Here is a 16,577-nt window from a genome sequence, read left to right on the forward strand (position 1 = left end):
TCTTTTTTTGGGACTACTTTAAATGTATTTTCGGTATTTTAAAAATGTATTTAGTCATTTATTTTCATACTTTTTGATGTATCTTTTCCCATCTCCAGTCATTCAAATGTGGTCTTGTTTGGGGGTGGAGTAAATTAGAAAAATAATACCATGTGTTAATTTTTATATTTAGGTAATTTTGCATTCCGAGCAACTTAGTCAGCGCATTCATCTAGTAGATAAACAACCACATCACAGTCATAGCAAGTCAAACATTTTTGTTACCATTACTGTTGTTCAGGTTAAGGGGGGAAATTGCTAATGTATTTAGAAAATAATAGATACAGTACTTTTCTTTTATTTAAATACAATACTTTGCAAAAGTATTTTGTATTTTATTTTTGATACATTAGGCTGTGTTGTAATTGTATTTTGTAAATATCTGACACTAATATTTAGTCAGCATCGTGTTTAAAAGAAGGAGAGAAAAAAACAATTAAAGATGAGAGAAAGGAAAATAAGGAATTTGTATATGTAACCACCAGGGTGATGCGCCTGCATTAACATGAATTATGAATGCCGTCACAAAAGAAGCTAAAATATTCAAGGTACCAATTATGTAATGACATTCTCCGCTGGGAAACAACAGACCAACTCTCTCTCTACTGTCACATGTTAACAGCATCATCACAGCTCCTTCTAACTCTGTCATACATTTATGACAGGGCAGGTGTTAAAAATACATTGACATCCACAAAAACAAGCCCACTTTGCCACAGTACAGAGAAAGCCCTTTTACCCAGAGCCGACATTTTACAGTGCAATTAGCCATCTCTAAAGTGCTGTTGTGTAGAAGAAATTGCACTCTCTGTTGGCTTGTCTCCACAGCCCCTTTTGAGAAGAGAGGGGGAAAGGCTGCAGAGCAAGCAGATGTTTCTCCCCTCTGTAACATCTGTCTGAGCGATAGGTAATCATTTGCAGAACTTTACTGTTTGTCCCATTTTAGCAGTACACGTCAAAACAAGGTGGTGGAACCATTTAAGAGGTAAGAGCATCGGTAAGAGAAAAGGCATCAAGGTCTACAATGGAGTCTTGGGCATACTTATTGTTTAAAAAATGAGGAATATAAATATTGTATGTTTCATGCAGCTTCAGCTAAAAAGAGATGAGCCCTGGGGGCGAATAGTGTGGTGTTCCGTTGTCTTAACTGTCAATGTGACAGAAAGCATACACAAAACAAATAGCGAAAAGCGCTGACCCAGTTTCCTACAGATAGATTACCCCAAATGAAAAGTGTAAAGTACTGACACTGATGAATTTCTGACAGGGATCTGAACAGATTTTTGGGGGGATTATAACAGTGCATCTAAACGTCCTTGAGGGTGAAAGGTCGTCTTCATGAGGTGACAGACACAACAATAATGGGCTTTTCGAAATAACACCAGTATTTCCCTCCACTTAAAGTCCAATCTCACTGATTTGGCATGTCAATGTCTCGCTGTGTGTCCTACTTTTGTAGTGAGCCATATTGTCCTCAATATGTTCTCAGAACATTGACAAAAAATGTACAGGAAATAAAATGGACGCGTGTTCTCTTTTATTGATGAGCCCCTAACCAGTTGAAGGGAAATGCACTCTGAACATGACAAGTGGCTGGATTTGGCCTGGAGCGAGAGTAGAAAGGATGGGGAACACAGTGCTTACTGTCTGACTTGTTTTACCCCTCATCTAAAAACTCACTGTTCTCTAGAGTGGACTTCAACTGCACACCCACACACACACAGTCAGTGGTGTAATGTACTTAAGTAAAAAATACTTTAAAGTATTGCTTAAGTCATTTTTCGGGGTATAGACTTTTCCTCAAGTTCTAGTTTACTGGGTTACTTTCACTTATACTGGAGTCATTTTCTATTAATATATCTTTACTTTTACTCAAATTCGACAACTGGGTACTTATTAAACCACTGCTCAAAGTACTCTCTCTTACACACACACACACACACACACACACAAACACCGGTCTTTCCACTTGAACTGACATGTCAGCACTGTTAAGCTTTTCTACACATGCATGTTCATCATGCTTGAGAAAACTACTAAGCTGAGAACATTGCATGAAACATATGTATATGTGTATACATTTAATTGGTGGGAGATAAGGCTGTTACAAAAGCATTGTTTTGATTTAAAAAATTTTTTAAGGAACATTACAGCATTAAAACTAAGTCTCAAATGTTTTGAACATGTAGTCAGAGCAAAACACACATTTTACTGCATTTTTCTTTCACAGCTTTAGCAAAAGCCAAAAGGGCCCATGTTTGAATTTCTGGTCAGGTGGCATTATGTGTTCAAAAGGAGGATGTGATGATGTCCAATGTTTGTTCTGTGTGACGGTGGATAACCATGGTGATTATCCTGTACTAAATTAGCTCTCATTGATTATTGCTGTGTATTTAAACCTATGGTCTGTATTAAGCACTGGTGTAGAATGTCCACAGGCTGTCAAGACGTGTGTGTAGGTGGCAGAGAAGTCAAGCGCAGGAGAAACAAGCTTGGTGGAACTGGAGTAGTTTAATAAAGTAAAACAAACTCCAAAAACCAAAGTACAATAAAAAGGAAACATGGTACCAAAACCCTGTTGCGCACCAAAAATGACAACACGGGCAAAACAACAAACAATCTCTGACAAGGACATGAGGGGAAACAAAGGGTTAAATACACAACATGTAATGAATGGGATTGGAACCAGGTGTGTAGGAAGACAGGACAAAATCAATGGATAATGAAAAATGGATCAATGATGGCTTGAAGGCTGGTGACGTCGACCGCTGAGCACCGCCCAAACAAGGAGGGCATCGACTTCGGCAGAGGAGGGTAACATGTGTGCCCAGTAGATCAATCGGTCGCGGACAGCAGACGGAACGTACAGACGCCCAGCTGGACACTGAGGGGGAACGGACTCTGCACATGACGCTCGCTCAATGTTCGCGTCCAGCTCACACACTACCGGTGCCACCAAACAAGAGGCTGGGAGTATGGGAGTGGGATCCATGGACCGCTCCTCTGTGTCATACAGCCGAGACAGTGCGTCTGCCTTAACGTTCTGAGAGCCTGGTCTGTAAGAGAGGGTAAACACAAAACGGGTGAAAAACATGGCCCACCTTGCCTGGTGAGGATTCAGTCTCCTCGCCTCCCTGATGTACTCCAGATTGCGGTGGTCAGTCCAGATGAGAAAAGGGTGTTTAGCCCCCTCAAGCCAATGTCTCCATGCCTTCAAAGCCTTGATGACAGCCAACAGCTCCCAGTCCCCCACATCATAGTTTCGCTCCGCCAGGCTGAGCTTCTTAGAGGAGAAGGCACAGGGGCGGAGCTTAGGTGGCTTACCCGAGTGCTGAGAGAGCACAGCTCCTATCCCAACCTCGGACGCGTCCACCTCCACTATGAATTGCAAAGAGGGATCCGGATGAGCCAACACAGGAGCTGAGGTAAACAGAGCCTTCAGGTGCCTAAAAGCCCTGTCCGCCCCAGCCGACCACTGCAAGCGCACCGGGCCCCCCTTCAGCAGTGAGGTAATGGGAGCAGCTACCTGACTAAAACCCCGGATAAACCTCCGGTAGTAGTTGGCAAACCCTATAAATCGCTGCCCCTCCTTCACCGTGGTGGGAGTCGGCCAATTACGCACGGCTGCAATGCGGTCACTTTCCATCTACACTCCTGACGTGGAAAGGCGATACCCTAAGAAGGAGACGGACTGTTGAAAGAACAGGCATTTCTCAGCCTTGACATACAGGTCATGCTCCAACAGGCGACCAAGCACTCTGTGCACCAGGGACACATGCTCGGCGCGAGTAGCGGAGTAAATCAGAATGTCATCGATATACACCACTACACCCTGCCGGTCCCTGAAAATCTCGTCTACGTACGGCATGACGAGGTACTCATAATGCCCTGAGGTGGTACTAAATGCCGTCTTCCACTCGTCTCCATCTCGGATATGCACCAGGTTGTACGCACTCCTGAGATCCAGTTTAGTGAAGAAGCGCGCCCCATGCATTAACTCAATTGCTTTGGCGATCAGAGGTAGCGGGTAACTGTACCCCACCGTGATTTGATTGAGACCTCGATAATCAATGCACGGGCGCAGACCACCATCATCCTTCTTCACAAAAAAGAAACTCGAGGAGACGGGTGAAGTGGAGGACTGAATGTACCCCTGACGCAGGGATTCGGAGACATGTCTCCATAGCCACCGTCTCCGCTTGCGACAGGGGATACATATGACTCCTGGGAAGTGCAGCATCTACCATGAGAATTATCACACAATCCCCCTGTCGATGGGGTGGTAATTGAGTCGCCTTCTTTTTACAGAAGGCGAGAGCCAAATCGGTATATTTCGGGGGGAATGCGCACGGTGGAGACCTGATCTGGACTTTCCACCGAAGTAGCACCAATGGAAACCCCTAAACACCTACCTGAGCACTCTCGCAACCACCCCGTGAGAGCCCTCTGTGGCCAAGAAAAAGTGGGGTTATGACAAGTTAACCAAGGTAGGCCCAGCACCACGGGATACGCAGGAGTGTCAATAAGGAAAATACAATTTTTTTCCTTGTGACCCCCCTGTGTCACCATACTCAAAGAAGCTGTGGCCTCCCTGATAAACCCTGACCCTAATGATCGACTATCTAAGGCGTGAACGGAGAAAGGCACATCCACGGGTACAATGGGGATCCCTAAACTATGAGCAAACGCTTGATCAATGAAATTCCCAGCCGCGCCTGAATCTACTAGTGCCTTATGCTGGGAACGCGGGGAAAATTCAGGAAAAGTGACAGACACAAATATCTGTGCAACAGAGGGCTCTGGGGGAGAATGGTGCCTACTCACCTGGGGTGGCACCAGAGCGCCCTGCCTGCTGCCTCGATTTCCAGAGGAACCAACCCGGCACCGCCCAGCAGTGTGACCTCTGCGGCCACAGATGGTGCACGAGCGGGAACCCCCTCCGGTCTCCCTGTGCACCCTCCCTCCCATCTCCATGGGTATAGGAGAGGGGGTGCGGGAGGATGGAACCACCAGACCCTGATCTGGACATCCGCGAGCAGCCAGCAGGTTGTCCAGCCGGATGGACAGATCCACCAGCTGGTCGAAGGTGAGGGTGGCGTCTCTGCAGGCCAGCTCCCGACGGACGTCCTCACGCAGACTGCAGCGGTAATGGTCAATCCGGGCCCTGTGATTCCATCCCACACCGGCTGCCAGGGTTCTGAACTCCAGGGCAAACTCCTGGACGCTCCTCGTCTCTTGTCTCAGATGATAGAGGCGCTCACCCACCGCTCTGCCCTCGGGTGGGTGGTCAAAGACTGCCCAAAAACGGCGGGTGAACTCATCAAAACGGTCCAACGCCGCATCTCCCTCTTCACACACGGCGCTGGCCCGCTCCAGGGCTCTCCCGGTGAGGCACGAGACGAGGGCGAAACTCTTCTCACGGTCTGATGGAGCTGGGTGGACCGTGGCCAGATAAAGGTTTAATTGGAGGAGGAAACCCTGGCAGTTGGCAGCACTTCCGTCGTACCCCTGTGGCATGGATAGATGGATCCCGCTGGGTTCAGGTGGAAAAGGGGCGCTCAGGTGGCAGAGGGGCGCTAGGTGGCAGAGAAGTCAAGCGCAGGAGAAACAAGCTTGGTGGAACTGGAGTAGTTTAATAAAGTAAAACAAACTCCAAAAACCAAAGTACAATAAAAAGGAAACATGGGTACCAAAACCCTGTTGCGCACCAAAGATGACAACACGCGCAAAACAACAAACAATCTCTGACAAGGACATGAGGGGAAACAAAGGGTTAAATACACAACATGTAATGAATGGGATTGGAACCAGGTGTGTAGGAAGACGAGACAAAATCAATGGATAATGAAAAATGGATCAATGATGGCTAGAACGGTAACGGCGACCGCCGAGCACCGCCCGAACAAGGAGGGGCATCGACTTCGGCAGAAGTCGTGACACAGGCATTCTGAGGGCATCAGATTCCTCTAATTCAACCTCATCTTTTCAAGGCCTGAATAGCTGCCAAATCTTATCTCTTCCCAGTGAATGGCACAAAGCTCTGTGTCCATTACTCCACCGTTGTCAGATTATGTGATGTATGTGTGGATGGATGATCCCTTTCTTCCGTGAGATTATCATTAACACTGGGGTTTTTCATCTCCTCAAACAGGGCTCTGAGTTGTATAAGCAACATCATCTGCTCCTCTGTGTTGTCCCCTATTAATTGGACAGGTTTGACATGCTATCGTCCCTGATGACATGAGACAGCGCATGCTCCAGTACCCGCAAAACACCAGTCTCAACGTCAACAGCGAAGAGGCAACTCCAGTATGCTGGCCTTCTAGGCAGAGTTCTGTCCAGTGTCCATGTTCTTTTGCCCATCTTAATCTTTTATTTTTATTGGCCAGTCTGAGATATGGCTTTTTCTTCGCAACTCTGCCTAGAAGGCCAGCATCCCGGAGTCGCCTCTTAACATTTTTAGTCATTTAGCAGACGCTCTTATCCAGAGCGACTTACAGTAGTGAATGCATACATTTCATAGACTTTTTTTTCTTCTCCGTACTGGTCCCCCGTGGGAATCGAACCCACAACCCTGGCGTTGCAAACACCATGCTGTACCAACTGAGCCACACGGGCCTCTTCACTGTTGACGTTGAGACTGGTGTTTTGCGGGTACTATTTAACGAAGCTGCCAGTTGACTTGTGAGGCATCTGTTTCACAAACTAGATACTAATCTACTTGTCCTCTTGCTCAGTTGTGCACCGGGCCCTCCCACTCTTTCTATTCTGGTTAGAGCCAGTTTGCGCTGTTCTGTGAAGGGAGTAGTACACAGCATTGTACGAGATCTTCAGTTTCTTGGCAATTTCTCACAGTGAATAGCCTTCATTTCTCAGAACAAGAATAGACGGACGAGTTTCAGAAGAAAGTTCTTTGTTTCTGGCCATTTTGAGCCTGTAATCGAACCCACAAATGCTGATGCTCCAGATACTCAACTAGTCTAAAGACGGCCAGTTTTATTGCTTCTTTAATCATAAGTTTTCAGCTGCGCTAACATAATTGCAAAAGGGTTTTCTAATGATCAATTAGCCTTTTAAAATGATAAACTTGGATTAGCTAACACAACGTGCCATTGGAACACAGGAGTGATGGTTGCTGATAATGGTCCTCTATACGCCTATGTAAATATTCCATAAAAAGTCTGCCGTTTCCAGCTACAATAGTCATTTACAACATTAACAATGTCTACACTGTATTTCTGATCAATTTTATGTTATTTTAATGGATAAAAAGGACATTTCTAAGTGACCCCAAACTCTTGAATGGTAGTGTACATGAAAACTTAAGTGAAAAAGTAAATTGTGTGCACTACGTCACTACGCACTGTTTTTAACCACAACAAGTACGTTGGGTGGAAACACCACTGGTGGGAGTATTTGCATATTTTCTTTTTTCAGATTTTTCTCATGAAAATCTGTTGCCAATTGGATGGGAATCTAGCTACTGACTCCTCAGATGCAGCTGCAAATTGGTACTGGACTGAAAGAGCGGCATAAGTCGTCGGACACCCCGGACACTTGAAAGGAACGGGACATCAAAAGTGAATGCAGCGTTGACAGAGACAGGTTAGTTTATAAATGTAAACCAATCCATACATTTTAAATGAAGTACTGAATTTGGAAAAGTTGACACTTGTTCCACTGCTTTTAGTTTGTGTGTTTCTTTATTATTATAATTTTTTGTTGAGATTCCATTGTTCAAGACCGTTTGTTTATTGGGCAGAATAACTTATTGTCTCCTATAATTTAACAGGCTCTGGCCAGTCTGTCAATTTAACTCTGTACATCTAAGATTTTTGCTGCAATATTTCTCAATGAAAAAATGTGCTTATAAATTAGTTGTCTCTTGCTGAATTACAGACTTTATTGAAGAATCCCTAATGTTTACCAATCACCGACGAAAGGGCGTAGACTTTGGCTACCAACTTTAGCTTGTCTCAAGAAAACTTTGCGTGCCGAATGGCCCAAAAAACCTTACGAAGTCCAAAAGGAACAAAGACATCACAAAATGTTGTCATAATATATGCATGAACTCTTCTGAACTGTTTCGGCTGGGAAGCATGCGGGCTCCTTTACAGGTCCCTGGCTTGAGTTGTTCCCTTTCTCACACCCTTCGTTTGCTTCCAGTGAACAACAGAGGTTGCATGGCCTGTGTCCAGTGCGCCCTTTACACATGTATATGGATATCTAGGTTTGTGACCAACTTTTTGTCTGTTTGCTAATCCACCTCGGGATAGGGTGCGTTCTAAGCAGCATCTTTCTCATTGGATTGATCTCCCTGGAATATGACAGCAAGGAGGGCTGCCCTGGGCCTCCTAGTTTGGTACTCTCTGAGCCGGCATGACGCGTGATTGTATATCCCCATTGTATGTTATACCGAGTGACCGACTGAATATAACTACTGTTCCCTGAAGGAGGGAATGAGGTTTAACATATTTTGGCCCAGCGCCATCAAGGGGTTTGGCTAGAAAGACGGGACATCCGAGGGCGGCCTTGGCATTCTTTTTTGGGGGGGGTGAATATGATTGGTCATTGTCTCCCCATAGTATGTTATACCCCATTCCCTACTTCTGGGAACAGAAGTTGTATTCATAACTGTACGTTTCCTTCAGATAGATTACCCGAGATTACAAGTGTAAAGCACAATACTTACTGATGAGTTTCTGACACTGATCTAGGGGGATTATAACTGTCCACCAAATCCTCCCTGAGGGTGAAAGGTTGTCTTCATGAGGTGACAGAGAGACACCAATGGTCTTTTCTACATCACACCAGTCTCACTGATATGGCATGTCAATCTATTTCTCATGTGTAGCCGACTCTTGTAGCTTATTTACCTTTATTTAACTAGGCGAGTCAGTTAAGAACAAATTCTTATTTTCAATGACGGCCTAGGAACAGCAGGTTAACTGCCTTGTTCAGGGGCAGAAGGACAGATTTGTACCTTGTCAGCTCGGGGATTCAAACTTGCAACCTTTCGGTTACTAGTCCAACACTCTAACCACTAGGCTACGCTGCCATAGTGTGCAATGTTTTCAGTTTGTTTTCATTACATTCATTGACAAAAACTTACAGGAAATAAAATGGAGGGAAATGGGAAAAGGGAAATGCACCCCAAACATGACAAGTAGCTGGATTGAAGTCCACTGTGCTCTACAGTGAACTTCAACAGCACACCCATACACACTCACTCCTCTCTAACAAATGGTGCAGCGGTCTAAGGAACTGCATCTGGTGAGTCAGTGGATAATATACAAGTTTTAGACATTTTTCAATTTAAGAAGTCATCTGACCATTTTATCCACTACAAATTCCCTAGAGACATCAAACTCTCAGATAACAAACATTTCCCAAAAGGTAGAATATAAAAACATTGTGTGATTTGTTAGACAAATATTTTTTGGGAATAATCTTTTGATTGTCGTAAGCGGTTTACTTTTCATTATCATTCAAATTGGAAATGGCCTTGGTTCAGCTCCCAGAAAACAAAGACATTAACCAAATCTTGTTGAAAGTAGTAATGCTCTCTTGCTAAATTTATTAGCATAGGAATATTTGAGTAATTTTGCATGAGATTAGCTTGAGGAAGCATTTAAAGTGCAACCAATTATGTCTTCTATGGAGACTGATGTGTCATTGTCAAAATGGACCATGAAGAATAAACTATTTTTTAAAAGTATGATATTACCACAAGTGAACATTTACACTGTTAATGTGGACACAAAACATTTCTATGATCTTGTTAGCCACCCCCTGATGAATTTGTAATAGGTGTTATGACTAACTCAAGAGTGCAGGTTACTTGTACCATTAGCATAACACTAGTTCAACCATTCTGTATCCCAATCCTTCTCAGCTGCAATGTGACTAATTTTGTTACATTATTAAAGCTTCGTCACCCTCTCCAACCCCAGTCCCCCACCCTCTCAATATGCCTCCCATCCCAAACTCCATGGAGCATAGAGGAATTACAGTCTGGACAAAGGATGTCTATGGTAAAAAACAGGGACGTCTGGTCCAATGCTTGTAAGCCACAATCATATACTCTCCATCTGTTGTGATGGCCAGAGGACTGAGAACTAAGGACAGAGACAGATGAAGCTGACTGGAAGTTCACATAAACCCGAGAGATAAGGCCACACTGAAACATACTTATCCTCACTGTTGCTTTCTTATTTACTCTACCTCATTCACATACAGTGCATTTGGAAAGTATTCAGACCCCTTGACTTTTCCCACATTTTGTTACTTTACAGCCTTATTCTAAAATGGTTTACATTGGGGGGGTTTTCCGCTCATCAATCTACACATAATAACCCATAATGACAAAGTAAAAACAGGTTTAGACATTTTTGCAACTTTATAAAAAATTGAAAACTGAAATATGACATTTACATAAGTATTCAGATGCTTTACTCAGTACTTTGTTGAAGCACCTTTGGCAGCGATTACAGCCTTGAGTCTTCTTGGGTATAACACTACAAGCTTGGTACACCTGTATTTGGGTAGTTTCTCCTATTTTTCTCTGCAGATTCTCTCAAGCTCTGTCAGGTTGGATAGGGAGCGTGGCTGCACAGCTATTTTCAGGTCTCTCCAGAGATGTTCGATTGGGTTCAAGTCTGGGCTCTGGCTGGGCCACTCATGAACATTGAGACTTGTCCCCAAGCCACTCCTGCGCTGTCTTGAATGTGTGCTGAAGGTCATTTTCCTGTTGGAAGGTGAACCTTCACCCCAGTCTGAGGTCCTGAGCGCTCTGGAGCAGGTTTCTCTCTGTACTTTGCTCCATTCATCTTTCCCTCGATCCTGACTAGTCTCCCAGTGCCTGCCACTGAAAACATCCCCACAGCATGATGCTGCCACCACCATGCTTCACCGTAGGGATGGTGCCAGGTTTCCTCCAGACGTGATGCTTGGCATTCAGGCCAAAAAGTTCAATCTTCGTTTCATCAAACCAGAGTCCTTTAGGTGCATTTTGGCAAACTCCAAGCGTGCTGTCATGTGCCTTACTGAGGAATGGCTTCTGTCTGGCCACTCTACCATAAAGGCCTGATTGGTGGAGTGCTGCAGAGATGGCTGTCCTTCTGGAAGGTTCTCCACAGAGGAACTCTGTCAGAGTAACCATCGGGTTCGTTTTTCAGTTTTTTATTTGTAATTAATTTCAAAACATTTCTAAAAACCTTCCCTTTGTCATTATGGGGTATTGTGTGTAGATTGATGAGTAAAATGTTTTATTTAATCAATTTTAGAATAAGGCTGTTACGTAATAAAATGTGTAAAAAGGGAAGGGGTCTGAATACTTTCCAAATGCACTGTATGCTCTTCACATGCACTTACTTGGTCAAATATATGTACATACACACACAGACGCAAGCACATCTATGCATGCACGCACATTCTGAAGCGGATTGTTGGCCTGTGACAGTGAATCTCTTGAGAGAGGATGACCTAGTACATTTCAAGTGCACTTCAGATGACCATGATTACAAGCTCAGTGGAGTCACTGTCAGCTACCAACAACCTCCACTTTTATCCACTGTATGCTTTGTGCCATAGACATTATGGTAAAACTCTTTTGCTCAACTAACTCATTCTTTCCTTCTATCACACTTAAGCATGATCTGTCAATACAAGCAAGATTTGTCAATACAATAACGATGCCATTGTTCCTGGTGTGCACACCTGAAGAAAAAAAAACATGGAAAAAACTAAAAACGGGGAGAAACATTTCCTCACTTCCAGTTCAAGAATGAGAACTATATACAAAATAAGTATGAAATTGTGTCTATAGACATTTAATAAGCACAGCACTCAATGGCTTTTACTGTAAAATGTGTGTTTCTATAATTATAGCAGCTTGGCAATGAAGCAGATGCGCAGTACATGCAAGTCTGTGCTCTGCTTAAGGCATCTCATTAACATTCTGCCACTTGATTAAAAACTGCCCAAAGAAAGAAGAAGTTGTTTAAACTATTACCAGCTGCTTATGCCCTTCCATCAAGTTTACTCAGGTGTAAAATAATCAAAATAATGGAGGAGATTGCTTTAGTTTATATGTCTTAACTTTTGAAATGTCAAACTTGAAACTTTAACATAACGATTATCAAAGGAAGAAATTATTTTGAAAGAGGAAGCAAAGTACTTTAAAACCTGTTGGGGCTACAGGTTAGCAATGAACCCCGAGCCGGGATTGCTAACAAGGCTGGAAATTCAAAACATCAAAAATCTAATAATTTCAATTTCTCAAACAATCAACTATTTTACACAATTTAAATGATAAACATCTCCTTAATCTAACCACATTGTTCGATTTTCAAAGAGGCTTTACGGCAAAAGCATAAAGTTAGATTATGTTAGGACAGTACATAGCCACAAAAGTACAAACATCCATTTTCAATTCAAGGTCAGGCGTCACCAAAAGCAGAAACCAGCTTGAATTATGCACTAACTTTTGTCAATCTCCATCAGATGACACTCCTAGGACATTATGTTATACAATACATGCATTTTTTGTTCCATCAAGTTCATATTTATATCCAAAAACAGCATTTTACAGTAGCGTGAAATTCAGATTTTTTTCTTCTCTGAAATGCTTCCGGTGAACATATCAAAATTACTATTCGAAAACATTGGTAAATTATAATATTGTCATTCAAAGAATAATATATTATCATCTCGTAATTGCTACCGAATGGCCAGATCTCAAAATAACTTTACTGGGAAATCACATTTTGCAATAAACGGGGTGCTATGCTAAGAACAACAGGCTATGCTATACAGTTAGCATCATCTAAAATCGATAATAACATTGTAAATATCCCCTTACCTTTGATTATCTCCATCAGAAGGCAGGCATCCCAGGTCCGGAAGGCATCCCAGGTCCGGAACAAATGTGGTTTCTTTTGACAAAGTTCATAATTTATGTCCAAATAACACCAAGTACTTAGCGTTCATTATGCTCCCACAAAACGTGGTGGGGGGCTGGTAAAATCACGCCGAAAAGCTAAAAAAACCTAGTAAATAATCTATTTATGTTCGTTCAAACATGTCAAATGTTGTTTAGCATTAATCTTTTGGTCCATTTTTAACGTTAAACATCAGTAATATTTTCACACAACCTATCCTATGTCTAGATAAAAAATTATGACAAACTCACGTTTCTCAGATTTATGCGCAGGCGCAAAAAAATGAAGTGATGACATGTCAACTTCCTTGGATTCTAATTTGCTCTCTGTTTATCATAGACGCTTCAAACAACTTTATAAAGATCGTTGACATCTAGTGGAAGCCGTAGGTGTTGCGAAATGAATCCTTTCTCACTATGGTATCTATAAAACAATGACACTAAATAGTACAGTCACAAAATTCACATTTATTTTTATCTATTTTTCACAGGTTTTTGCCTGCAATATGAGTTTTGTTATACTTACAGACACCATTCAAACTGTTTTAGAAAATTCAGAGTGTTTTCTATCCGAATGTGTTAATAATATGCATATCCTAGCTTCTGAGTTGGTGTAGGAGGCAGTTAAAAATGGGCACATATTTTTTTCAAAATGTCTCAATACTGCCCCCGAGCCCCAACAGGTTTAAGCATATGTTCACTTTTCAGTCTCCTCCATTTCCACTAACTGAAGTTAACTGTAAGGATTTGTTTTTATAATAATAGTGTAAAACTAACAGCTGTACAGAAAGACGTGTGTGGGCCAAATTGTAGGGGAGAAAGTTCTTGATGCAATTAAATCCTTTAGGCCAGGGTAAACTCTAGCACTGGATGGCATAGCAGTTGAGGTATATGAAGAAAATAAATCTACTCAAAGATCCACTATTAGCAAGTTTTAACCACTCCTATAAAAATGGTAAACTATCAGGTACACAGCGAGAAGGTTTGATTTCACTATTACTGAAACAGGACCCAGGTGGTAAGTATAAAAATCCAGTCTATCAAGAAAACTGGAGGCCCCTTACACTTCAGTGTTGTGATGCAAAACTCATAGCAAAATGCATAGCACATAGAATTAAAAAAGGTGTTGTCGGATATTATTCAACCTGATCAGACAGGTTTTTTTTACATAGAAGATACATTGGAGATAATATCAGACAAGTTCTTGAAACAATAGAATACTATGAAAAATCTAGGAAACCAGGTCTGGTATTCATAGCAGATTTTGAAAAGGCTTTTGATAAAGTACGACTAGAATATATATATATAACTGCCTGGACTATTTACATTTTGGAGAATCTCTTATATAATGGGTTAAAGTTATGTATAGTAACCGCAAGTGTAAAACACAAAATAATGTCTACTTCTCAGAAAGTATTAAACTGTCAAGAGGAGTAAAACAAGGTTGTCCACTGTCAGCATATCAATGTATTATGGCCATCAAAATGTTAGCTATTAAAATCAGCTCCAACAATAATATACAGTAGAGGGGCTAGAAATCCAGGGTTTAAGAACAATGGTGTAATTGTACACCAACAACTCAAATCTTGCCTTAAATCTGCAATCTGGATCATCGAACAGCCTCAGAGGATCTAGATAATTTTTCTAGCCTCTCTGGATTACAGTCGAACTATGATAAGGGTACGCACCATATTACATATTGGAGCTCTAAAAAAAAGAAAACTTTTACATTACTGTGTAGTTTATCCCTGTGGCTCAGTTGGTAGAGCATGGTGTTTGCAACACCAGCATGGTGGGTGCAAGGCCAGGGTTGTGGGTTCGATTCCCACGGGGGGGCCAGTACAGAAAAATAAATAATAAATACATTTAAAAAAAACATTTATGAAATGTATGCATTCACTACTGTAAGTCACTCTGGATAAGAGCGTCTGCTAAATGACTAAAATGTAAAATGTAAATGTAAAATGGTCTGACGGTGAAGTGGACATACTCTGTATTTGTATCCCTCAAGAAATAAAAGAGCTTACAACAAATTTTAACAGAACGTTAGCAAAAATAGATAAGATCTTGCTACCATGGCAAGGTAAATACCTGTCTATTTGTGGGGGGGAACAATCCACCTGATTAATTATTTAGTCATATCTCAGTTTACCTACTTACTTATGGCCCTGGCTATGCCGAACGACTTGTCTTTTAAATTATTAAAATGATTACAAGCCAGATTATATAAATAAGCACGTTTTATTTTATGAATCTGAGTTCCGTTGGCTAACATGATTAAATATTAAAGCATTAAACCTCTCAGTAAATGCATCAGTCATACAAAAGTTATAATTAAACCCAAAATGGTTCTCCAGTAGATTAGTAATGGCTCATCCCTTGTTCAAAAATTGCCTTTTTCCCTTTATCCAGACTACAACCTCTCACTTCCAGTTAATTGAAAATGTAACCTTTTTTAAAAACATTGACCTTTCTAAAACAAGCCAAAGAAAGCTGGTTGCAATTCCAGTTTCATCCTCCAGAAAATACAACAAATATTACAATAAATAATATGGTTAAATTCAAATATACTAATACTAAAGAAGTTCTTTATAAAAATATGATATTATGAATAGGAAAGGTGGAGTTGTCACATGTGCTGTTAACAAACATATGGAAATGTTTTCTCTGTCCAAAATTACAAACCACTGATTGCAACATTAAAGCAAAAAAATTGAGGAATTGAGGAACTTGTTTGTTAGCCCTTTATTAAAGATCAAAATTGGCAAAAATAAATAATTAATTGTCATAAATTAAAATATACCAGTTTTACTTGAGGACCAACATGTTGACCGCAGCACCATACAAGTTGCAAAATAGTTGGGAAGAGAATTTCGATGTGCCGATGTAACAGGGTTGGTTATGTTTCCACTTGCCTCTAAAGATAAGTGTATTTAATGTTCAAGCATTCTTATTGGTTGGTTCAACTCTGATGACAATAAGGTGTGTTGTGATTGGCCCCGCTTGCAGATAGGGGGAGATCGCGAACGTCAGGTCTTCAACGTATGACAGTGTGATGCAATGGGTAGGTCACGTTCTGAATACTGTTTTATATTTTACAATGTGTACAAGTTTGCTGTACGTTACTGATTTATACATGTGTGGGTATATGGTACCTGTTAGGGATTGAGGGCCTTCTGGGATGTGCTTTGGCATATGATTGCTGTAAATAAGTGTGTTAGCTAGCATACACCGATGTAATGGTCACATAAGCCCACTGCTAACACAGTTGTCTTCATGCTACAGATTTTGCCATCGACAGCCATCAATATCGTTAAACCCTGCATAACTAACGTGCTGTTTCCCATTTAACAACAGAAATAAATTATGCTCAACTGGGACCACTGGCTCATGTGATTTATTTGGAGAAAAGACAACGCAAGGAGAGTACGATATACATCTGTTACACCAATTCCATGGCATATGGTTTATAAACTGATATAACAAAACAACACTTGATTCAAAACTTAGTTTTTCAATTTAAATTATTATACAAAATTATTTCCACAAACAGAATGTTATGTATATGGGGCATACAAACATCTCAGATCTGCAAATT

The sequence above is a fragment of the Salmo salar genome, chromosome 20 (genome assembly GCF_965601325.2).
Source record: "Salmo salar chromosome 20, fSalSal1, whole genome shotgun sequence".
Taxonomy (NCBI): domain Eukaryota; kingdom Metazoa; phylum Chordata; class Actinopteri; order Salmoniformes; family Salmonidae; genus Salmo; species Salmo salar.